Genomic DNA, 10,484 nt, shown 5'->3' with positions numbered 1-10,484 from the left:
TTTGTGATGAATGTATGTTTGGTAGGCGTGTGGTGTGTGTGTTGCTCTGGGTGTTGCACTTGTGAAAATATCTTCCATCTAATTGGATTTAATACTTTCTGTTTTGTGCCTTCGATGTGTTCATTAGCGCATATGACATTCAGGTGAATGAACCTGTCTCTATATCTAATCCGATTTTATACATGTGTGTGTGTGTGTGTGTGTGTGTGTGTGTGTGTGTGTGTGTGTGTGTGTGTGTGTGTGTGTGTGTGTGTGTGTGTGTGTGTGTGTGTGTGTGTGTGTGTGTGTGTGTGTGTGTGTGTGTGAGTGTGAGAGAGAGAGACAGCTTGTGTAAATGTCATGTTCTTGATATGAATAATTTTCGGAGCTGTCCCTGACTCCCGTTTTGAAAAGCAGTTTTCTCAGGTGTATCTTCTGAGGAAAGTGATGCGAAGATGTATTAAAGGCCCAATTCCTAATCTAAATGTAAATAATAGAGGTCACGTAGACCACCAAGAAGCCTTGCCATCACTTTGAATATGATCGACAGGTCCTTTCAATATTTGTCCAAGGAAAACTTGTTAAGTCGAGGTTGTGAGCCACCGAAATCCTCACGCATCTCTTGTCATGATCACTTGAGTCAGTAGAAGACGTCCTAAACCACAACCCCACTCATTAAAAACATATTTGCTGTGTGAAATAACACCTCTGCTCTCTTGATTACGCTGTAAAAGGTTTGGCTTACTAATGATTTTAAACAGAGTAAAATGGGTATTAATACCTTTTGATTGGGATCAGCTGAGAAACGATCAAATCGTGGATTTTTCACATATAACTCACAATCTTTAATTTAGTTTTGTATGTGAATATATTGATGTATTTGGTCAGTAAAGTCACAGATTAGGGCTTTGAAGTATAATGAATTATTTATTTGTGCTTATGGAAATGTTTTCACATGACATTATGTGGTTTGGGTGGAATGGGTCCATTTGTGTAGCTTAGAAACTTAAGCGGTTCACACTTGCAGCTTCTGGACGTCAAGCTGCCTTATATGTATTCTGCAATATGAAAGTAACTCCCATTCATTCTGCTACATCGTTTATTGTGTCTCCATCTGTGTTACTTTGTGTTTGTAATGTTTTGGCTCTGACACCGGTAAGGGCATCAAATCAGACAATGCTATTTGTTGTTCACGAGCAATAGCAAACTAGATATTTGTTTTTTAATTTGGAGGATTTTTGAGACGAGTAGGACAGAATCAGCACATCACACAATGTTAAAAAAATCCCACTGAGTCCATGTTACGGCTTCCATATGTAGACTGGAGTTGACAAAGCCTTCTTCATCAAAAAAGAGGAAAAATAATTGCGACTTGTGTGCCAACAAATCCCCAGCTGAGTGAGTGAGGAGTTTCACACTGTTCCCCTTTACATTCATGCGCTGCCAGAGCTCCAACAGTCTGTAGGTCTTTTGTGTAGTGGCCATTTTGCATTTATCCCTAGTAAACACTCAGTTTAATTTGACTGGGGACTCAGCGTGGCACAAATTAAATCAACTCCCTGTGTACAGTCATTTATTTTTCGAAGGACAGAATGAGCGGCCGGTGAGAATAATGCGAGTAGATCGTAAATCTGCCGCCAAACCTGACTGCGGAGCAGATAGCTGGTGCAAAACCAGAATGATGTAACCTCTATAAACTGTCATGTTCCTTTGTCCTTTAGTGCATAAAGAGACTTCATCTAAATCTACGGGGCCTGGCAGCAGGGTGTGTTTTGCAGACTCTTTTTAGTTCTGATCGCTCAATAGGCCAGAGCACCTGGACGGCACTAATAGATACAAGGCTATAATTTGTCCTCAGAGTTAATCAGCCCTGAGTGAGGGAGAAGAGGAAGGAGGGTGAGGGTGTGAGTGAGGGAGGTGAAAAAATGTATAGATTTAGTAAGTGGGGAAGGGAAGGAGGAGGGAACCCCTGATGTTCTACAGGGAGAGGATGGCTCCAAAGAAAAAACCAGAGGAGAGAATAAATCAAGACAAATCATGCGTGGCCAGTAATAAGCCATTTTTCTTTTAATAAATGACCTCCACGCACTACATAAATATTATCTTACCCACACAAGTGTCACTTCCACTTTATCTCCTGGCAGCAAGAGACACACAGAGAGGAAGAGGAAAGGGAGAAAGTTGTAGCGTTTGCAGTATCTGCAGTAAAAAGGATGAAGGGATACGGGGTAGATGTATCTACATGTGTGTGATAAGGATTCTGGGATAGGAATACATGATATCAGGCAGACAATGACCCATTTCAACAGATGTGGGGGGACGGAAATGAAAGGGATGACAGGTAAGGCAATTTATCAAATGTTCTGATGTTTAGTAACAACCGATTCTGCATCTGGAAGGTTTAAATCAAAATCTAGCACTTTTTGCCTTTTCTCACAGAGATTGATGATGTGTATGACGGGCTTTGTGTCTTTGTCCTTCCTGCCCTATAACATTTGCTTGCCAAGCGGGTCTTGAGACTTTTCAAAGAGTCACAGTTCAACGTCTAGTGTGATCTATGGTCACAAGTCCTTTTTGTCTGACATATCAGTCCTTTTCTTAACGAGCTTAATTCGTTTGTAGTCCGGTTCAAATGATGTCATTGCCCTGGCAGATTTTTTTTATCTCCGCCATGGGGCATGCAATTTGTTGTGTGTGCATGCTCGTGTGAGTGACTGTGCACCTCTGTGTCTGTCCACGGCTAATCTCACATTCTGTTGCAGCAAACTGCATGATATTTTGGGTGTCTAGTTATTGCTGCATGCTCAACGACCTTTCGTGGTTGAGGTGACTCACACTTTCTCAAAGCCTGTTTTATACTCCCACTGACTGCCTGCTGACCAGGCAGTTTGGTAAGTTTAATTGCCTTTTCAGATTGTATGAAATGTATGACTACCTGCATACGTCGCAGCTTGTTTTTGAGTTGGCTTTATGACTCCTTCCAGTCCATTGGTCTAGACAGTGGGGTTAGCCAATTGTCGTTTGTATTTATTCCATTGTACAACACAGCAGTGGTCGTTGCAGACACACCTGGAGGTCTGCACTCTACTGAACGCACCATTCTACTTCTTAAAAAATAAGGTCTTCAGAACTTAATTATACAGAAAGTGTAGTTTTTTTGCAGAATAATTTGGCGTAATGACCATCTGCAAAGACATTATTTTTTATCCTGAAGTTATACTGTACAAAATGTGAATGTTTTAGGATAAGCGTCACACAAGCATAGTTCAAATGGTCCAATATCCAGAAAAGTGTGTGTTTCTTGCATGTGTTTGCCAAGGGGCATTCTTTTTTTGGACGCATGTGAGTTTCAAATGTGCCTTCATGTGAGGATTTTGTCAGGGAATGAAATTATTTCATTCATGGTTCCCACTTGTAAGGCAAGCATATTGGGCACGTGTGTGTGTGTGCATGTGTGATTGCGTACAGTAAAGACTCCACGAACAGACTGACATGTTCCTCATCATCCACGTCCTCCGGGGCAGTTCTCAGCATTAGTCCTGCACTGTCTCGTAGAGTCTCACCACTGAGCCTGAGGGGGGGAAATGCTTCATTGTTCACCACGATAGAATCAAAACACACAATAATGATTCCCTGTCAGGGTTCCCATTGTCTCTGTGATGTTCTCTTAATGCCCCCACAACGCTGTGAGTGTTCTCGTCCCGAGGCAGACAGGAAGGGCAGGCGAGGCTGCAGAGCTCCAGATTGTATCATCTTACGTTGAGGATTACATGTAATGCAATTACTGTAACATGGTTTCAAATATTATGACTGAAATCGGCTGCAAATACTGGAAAAACAGCATGATAATCAAATGTAGGTGTTGTCCCATGATTCCTGCAATGATGTTAGACGGAGCAGAAGCAGGAGGCCTTAGGAGAGATTGTGGAACAAATACAGAACTCAGGAATCACAATGAGAGGAGACTATTTCGTTTACTTAGTGAGTGCTCGGAAAAATTAAATCACCAGGTTGTGTTTGTCGTCATTTGTCAGAATGTTATGAGGCCATTACAAGCAAAGTTTTTGAGCTTCTGTTCATGATTCACCCTGTAATAAAAGCTTTTTTTCACATGCCCAGTGAGGCTTTAAGCATCACTGCCTGAGTTGTAACTGGTTGCATTTAATAGGATTACACTAATTTAATATCAATACTTAAGGAACACTGGCCTGTAACAGGCTTTCACAGATTAGAAATAGCGTTTAATATTCAAGCTGAAGAGTTCAGAGAATGTTGCCGCTAAAGGCCACACTATGCCGATTATTATCTTGAATAATAGAAAATAGCGAATAAAGGCCCATTATAATTTCAGGAAGCCTCAGGCGACATGTTGAAATTGCTTTTTTTTTGTCTGACCAACATTCTACAACCTAAAGGCTTTCAGTGAACTTTCAAATTTGAAAAAAAACCCAAAACGTTTGAAGAACGTTGCATCCCTAGAAATCTGTGGCTTTCTTGCTTTAAAAGAAAGCCAATAAATCTATTTACTAAAATAGCTGGTGATTGATGAAAAAAAAAGAATCTACTAATTGATTCACCGACTAATTGTTTTAGCTTCAACATGTAACAACAACAACATATAACCCTAAGAAAAGGGAGATTTCTTGTGTTATGGCACGTGTAATATATACAGTAACATGAGATCACATGATCAGTTTTTCTTTTTTAATAAATTTGCAAAAATTTCTACATTTCTGTTTTTTTCTGTCAAGATGGGTTGACAAGCTGAAAGCATGAAAGCATCTGTTGATCTTACTTAAATCAGAATCTGCTCTTTGGGTAATCTGACTTCTGATCAGTCTGTCATTGTGACCTGAACAACACACGAGCCATGGGAAGACAGAGTAAGAAAACATAAAAGAGCCGGCAGATTGAAAAGCAACACAGCCACGGGAGACCTGTAACGGACGTTTTCAGGCCAAGACAGGTATGCCCAGAGGTGTGGTCTCAAAATGTCAGATCCATGGATATCAAAAATAGCAATGAAATGACAAGTGTGGCAAAAAATATAATAAAAACAACAACTGACAAACGGAGCAACAGGAGAGAGGAAAGAAAGAAAGAACAAAAAGTAAAAGTAGGAAGAATCAGAGAGCGGGACCGAACTACTAAGTTTAAGCTATCATGTCTAACTCTTGTCTTCCAAGAGCAACATAAAGTGAGTCGGACTAAACTTTAAACGACTCCATCCTCTTTTTTTTTTTTTCTTCTAGTCAGTCCCCATCCGGTCTTGATACATTAGTCCCCATCCGGTCTTGATACATTAGAAGTCAAAGAAGTAGAACAAGGGGAAAGAGAGTCAAAGACTGAGAGTCTGAGAGCCCATTGAAATTGCTGCACTCTATTTCACCCTCTTCACTGCTCGTCCTTGCCTCCCGTTTCGTTTTGGATGTCTGTTTCATTTTTCTTCTTCTTCTTCTTCATATACATATCTCTCTCCTCTCCCTCTCCGCTCTTCAGGTGCCGGATTTTGTCTCCCCTCCTCGCCTTCTCAATTTTCCTCTTTCAATCTCTCTCTCTCTCCGCGCCACAATTCCCACTTTTTTTTTTTTTTTTTTAATTCTTTCTACTCCACACATTTTCCCTCTCTACCCATGTGAGATTGGGCATTTTCTTCCATGAGTGTGCTCCATAAGTGGCACTGTGTGTGTTTGTGTGTGTGCGTGCAGTTCAGCCATGTGTGTCTAGAAGCCATCTCACAGCTGGCTCTATTCAAAACAATATTCAGCAGCAGGGTAATTTCATCAGTCGCTCTGTGGTCCAGGGGTCAACACTGATTCATACCCATTTTCCATCTCTCCAGTCTTTCTCATACGCTATCACACCTCCACACATGCCTTAATGCATGCAGAGACACACACACACACACACACACACACACACACACACACACACACACACACACACACACACACACACACACACACACACACACACACACACACACACACTCCTATATCAGAACCTATATGAATATGTAATGGTAATGCAAGGGCGCAGTTTTCAATTTCACTTTCAGGAGTATGACCTGCTCAAATCATTACAACATTAGTCATCACTAGTGAGAGCTGAGTGTTTTTAATGGGATATACTGTTCATTCATGTATATCACAGCATATGCTATGTTGCCCTGTGGTACTCAACATTAGCATTGGTCCTCTGTTATTGTGTTCATTGAAACATTAGATTCTCTGAATTAAACCCCCCCCCCAAACAAATCAAAACTTTTCTGAATCAGAATCTTTCTCTTGGTAAATTTAAGTCACCACTCTCCGTAATTCAGATTATCTAGACTAGTGGTTTCCAACCTTGGAGTCAGGACTGCAGAGAAACTCTCCTTAGAGGGAAACTTTGCCACCTTTCATGTGGATGTCCAACCGGTGCTGATGGTAAATTTAGTCCACTGAAGATATTCACTCCCCGGTCCGTGCTATATTGATCTCTCCTGCTGAAGTGCTTTGCCAGATGTGCCCGCATGTACCAGGATGCATTGCGTGCATGCCCCAAATTGGTTACCTCTGATTTATAATCAAAATGAACCCAGGAAATGCTTATGAAGGAAATATACTTACACATAAACTGAAAAATCCAACTGTACATCTTCTACATTCCAGTTTCTCTCCTACACTGAACTAAGACGGCCCTAATTGTCTTGTTGACTCATCGTAAACCACACTTCACTGTAACCACTATATCTTTACATAGATAACAGTTGTTTGTGATATATTGATGTTCAGAATGTTGAATACAGCTCCTTTAACGATTCCTACAGTTCATTTCTGTCTGTGAACACACCACTGTACTGTATGGCTACACATTCTAGTCAAGCCAGCTTCTTTTTTATATTCATATTTGATTCGAACAAAATAGTTTTGATTAACAAGTTGCCATTTGCTTAGTGTGTACATTTTACAATGGGTAGTGTGTGTGTGTGTGTGTGTGTGTGTGTGTGTGTGTGTGTGTGTGTGTGTGTGTGTGTGTGTGAGTGTGATTGATTGTGTGTGTGTTTGTGTGTGTGTGATATTATTGTGTGTGTGTGTGATGTGTGTGTGTGTGTGTGTGTGTTCAGCTGAGAGGTTGAGTCCCTGCCGAGTGGAGAGTCGTCTTCAGTGTTTGACAAATATTCGCAAAATAATTGATGACCAAACACAAGAATTGCATTGATCGCACCGACAGGGGACGTGCTTATTAGACCGGCTACTTCGCAAAACACCAGTTGCAGCTACATAAATAATTTAATGTAGAACCAATACAGGCTGGATGAGAAATGTAATTAAAAACCTGCTCCACCTTACAATAATCATGTTTTTTTTCACCCCTTAAATAAGAGTGCCTTTATGTGTTTAGTAAAACAATTCATTAAGCATCAAAGTGGCATTTCCTGATGGACCCTATAGTGAAGGTATCAATAGATAATTAAGTTATGGTCAGTCAGGTGTTAAATATTAATAGCTATTTACTGACTGCATGGGCTAAAATGCAGAAGAAGCCTAATTCTCCTTTTACAGTAAATCACTACATGCTGACAATAAAGCATGTAAACTGCAATATGCAATAGTTAGGATCAGTATATATGATGGAATACTGACATTAGAATGTGCCAGAGGAACCAAATTCTAATTTTTCAAATGAAACAATCTGAAACCCTGTATTAAGGGTTAAGAAGTGGCTCATGTTGCTCACTTTTTGTGACTAATGAGTCACTACTATAGCAGAAGAAAGATGCGCCTGTGTCCAAGCAGTACTCACCTGCTGCTTGTCAAAAGTCACCCCAAGCTCTAATTTTTCCTTGAGTTGAGAACCAGGGTTCATAACTTTTTACCACCATGTTAGGGAAAGTGCAATACTCATTTAATATGGCAGCCTCCTTCCCTCAGAAAGATTAATTTACTGCTGATTTGCTTTTAGAAATCTTTATCACTGTCACGGTGGCCTTTCAACAGAGCCATTCAGCACCAGTGCCGTCCTCTGTCCGCTGCCAAATGTCTGTCTCTAAAACGTTCTAATTCAAATCCATGCGAGCAATCTGGCCTGCTGGTATTTTGTATCGACCTTTTTAACAAGAGATTCATCACAGATCACTTTTCTCTGCACAGAATCACCCATGGGAGGCTGGTTCAGTCCTACAGATACAGCCACTCTGATCATGCTTCATACCGTGATTACAGCATGTCACGCCTTTATACTTCTGAAATATGGCTTTAGCGATGTAACGTTACCCTCCCGTTGTAAGTATTAAGTAAGGACTATCATGAGACTGGACACCAGCACATGACAGTGACCACTATGTGTCCTGCTCTTCCCTTAGTGTAAGCAGTGTTAAAAAATATGGTATTTTAATGTTGAAAACTAACAAAGCAAGTTTAAATTCTCAGTTTTGACACAATATTCCTGCTACCTTGTGATTTCATTACATTTGCACCTAACCAGGCATTAGGTGTTGTTAAAAAAATAAATATATATATATATAATTAATTTAATCTCAAAATTCTAAAGAATGTCCATTCTAACTTCCCGAAGAGCAAGGTGACATCTTGTGGCACATTTGCACTAAAATGATAAACAGTTATCAAAATAGTTGCAGATTCATTTTCTCAACTAATTGCTTTTTTTCTTCATCTCTATATTATATTTGTTTGCAGGACCAAGCTGTTACAGTATAGCTTTTCACAGTGTGAATTCACGAGTGAGTAGTTTCTACATCATGAGTGATAGTTCCTCACAAACCCAGTAAAAACAGTATTTGTACCCCGCTCACTGGCTCAGATCCCATCGCAGTGTGTGTCCCACACAGGTTGTCTGGCTCATCAGATCATATTCTCATAGCAATGCACCTTGTGCATTTTACAATATGCTGATAAGATATCAAGGACGGATCACAATTTAAGGAAACGCTATCTGTGTGTCATTTGTTCTAAAGCGAAAAGTAAAAAGTGTATTTTGGGGGTAGAAACTGAACAGGATATCAGATTGTGCCGTTGTTATCTGTGTTGTTTATTTTTCTCAAAAAGAGATAACGTAGATGCGTTTTAATTTGGATTTAGTCCAAACAGCCAAGTCGGCTAAAACTTTAAGGCCGTGTTAAGCCTGATGAATACCAACTCCAGATGTGTGGGTGTGCTGCTGAATGTGATTGTATGAAAATGAAATGCAGGGACCAGGAAGACCAGTTTGAGAGCTTTTTAGAAACCTTTATAACACTGAAAACTGTAAACTGCTGCAACTCTCAATCTCATCAAATGTGAATTAAATATCGTAACTGTGTACATTTGCATTTGCACATATTTAAAGGGCCAATGCAGTGACTTGGAATGTTGCTGCAATAAAGGTCGAAACATAATCACGATTTTTTTCTGCCGTATGATTTCTTTGAAAAGCCTTCTTTAAGTGAATAGATACAGTTTTTTTCCTATTCAATACAAAGCTATTGGCAGCCTAGTCGAGACGTGTGGTTGGGTGATTACAGACTAATTTCCATTACATTTTACAGCGTGTGTCAGCCTACTCAAACTGAGCCATATATGCTGGTCCTTTCAGTTCAGCACCTCAGGGTATTAGATCATCTCAGCACATTTTTTTCTGCATGGATTTTCTGCAAACCCGAACTCATCTGAGTAATACAGCTGGTCTATCTGGGCTTGTGATGGATCTCATACGGACTAAATCTATCGTACGAGTGTCAGCTGCGCATGTACTGCCTATGTTTTCTCCTGACAGTACATATGTTCACTGTCATACGGACTCTGGGTCAGCGTACAGTGTGTAAATGATGCGCATACATGAGACAGAGGCTATGTTATTATCAGCCTCTCCATGTTCAGCCTAGGCGTGTAGATCCTTTCAAAAAAGGTTTATTGCAGAATATGAATTCTACAAGCTGGTGGTGTTGATCTCCTTGCCAGTAGATACATGATCTAATCAGATAAGTCAGGTCAAAGCTCTGTGTGTGTGTTTGTGTGTGTGTGAGTGTGTGAGTGTGTGTGAGTGTGTGTGAGTGGGGAGAAAAGAGGGGAAACAGGCAACTTAAGAAGAAAACTGGTTTAGGAGGAGGAAGAAGCAGAAATGGAATTGAAAGCAGGGGTTGAAGGATGAAGAGCAACAGAAGATGAAGAGCTAAAGGAGGGAGGAGAGGGAAAATGAAGGTAAATGGAGATGAAAGTGGGTGACCAGGAGAAGCCAGAAAAAGAGCATTATGAAAATCAATATCCATTTCAAGCTGACTTTTCAACATTTCAATGTTCTTCAGAGATGAGGGAGCTTCAGCTGTGGAGAGAAGAAGCTAGTAAGAAGGATCTAAGCTGTAGGTTCATATTTTATAATACAGCTTCTCATCTTCAGGATTCAACTGAAAAGACTTCAACACACCTGACATTTTATACGGAGAAAATGAAAATAACTTTTACTTCCATAACCATGGATGCCCAAAATCCACCCCACGCTGCACTACTTTATTAGAGCTGGCCTTG

Source organism: Anoplopoma fimbria, chromosome 10 (genome assembly GCF_027596085.1).
Source record: "Anoplopoma fimbria isolate UVic2021 breed Golden Eagle Sablefish chromosome 10, Afim_UVic_2022, whole genome shotgun sequence".
NCBI lineage: Eukaryota > Metazoa > Chordata > Actinopteri > Perciformes > Anoplopomatidae > Anoplopoma > Anoplopoma fimbria.
This window is presented reverse-complemented; position numbering follows the sequence as displayed.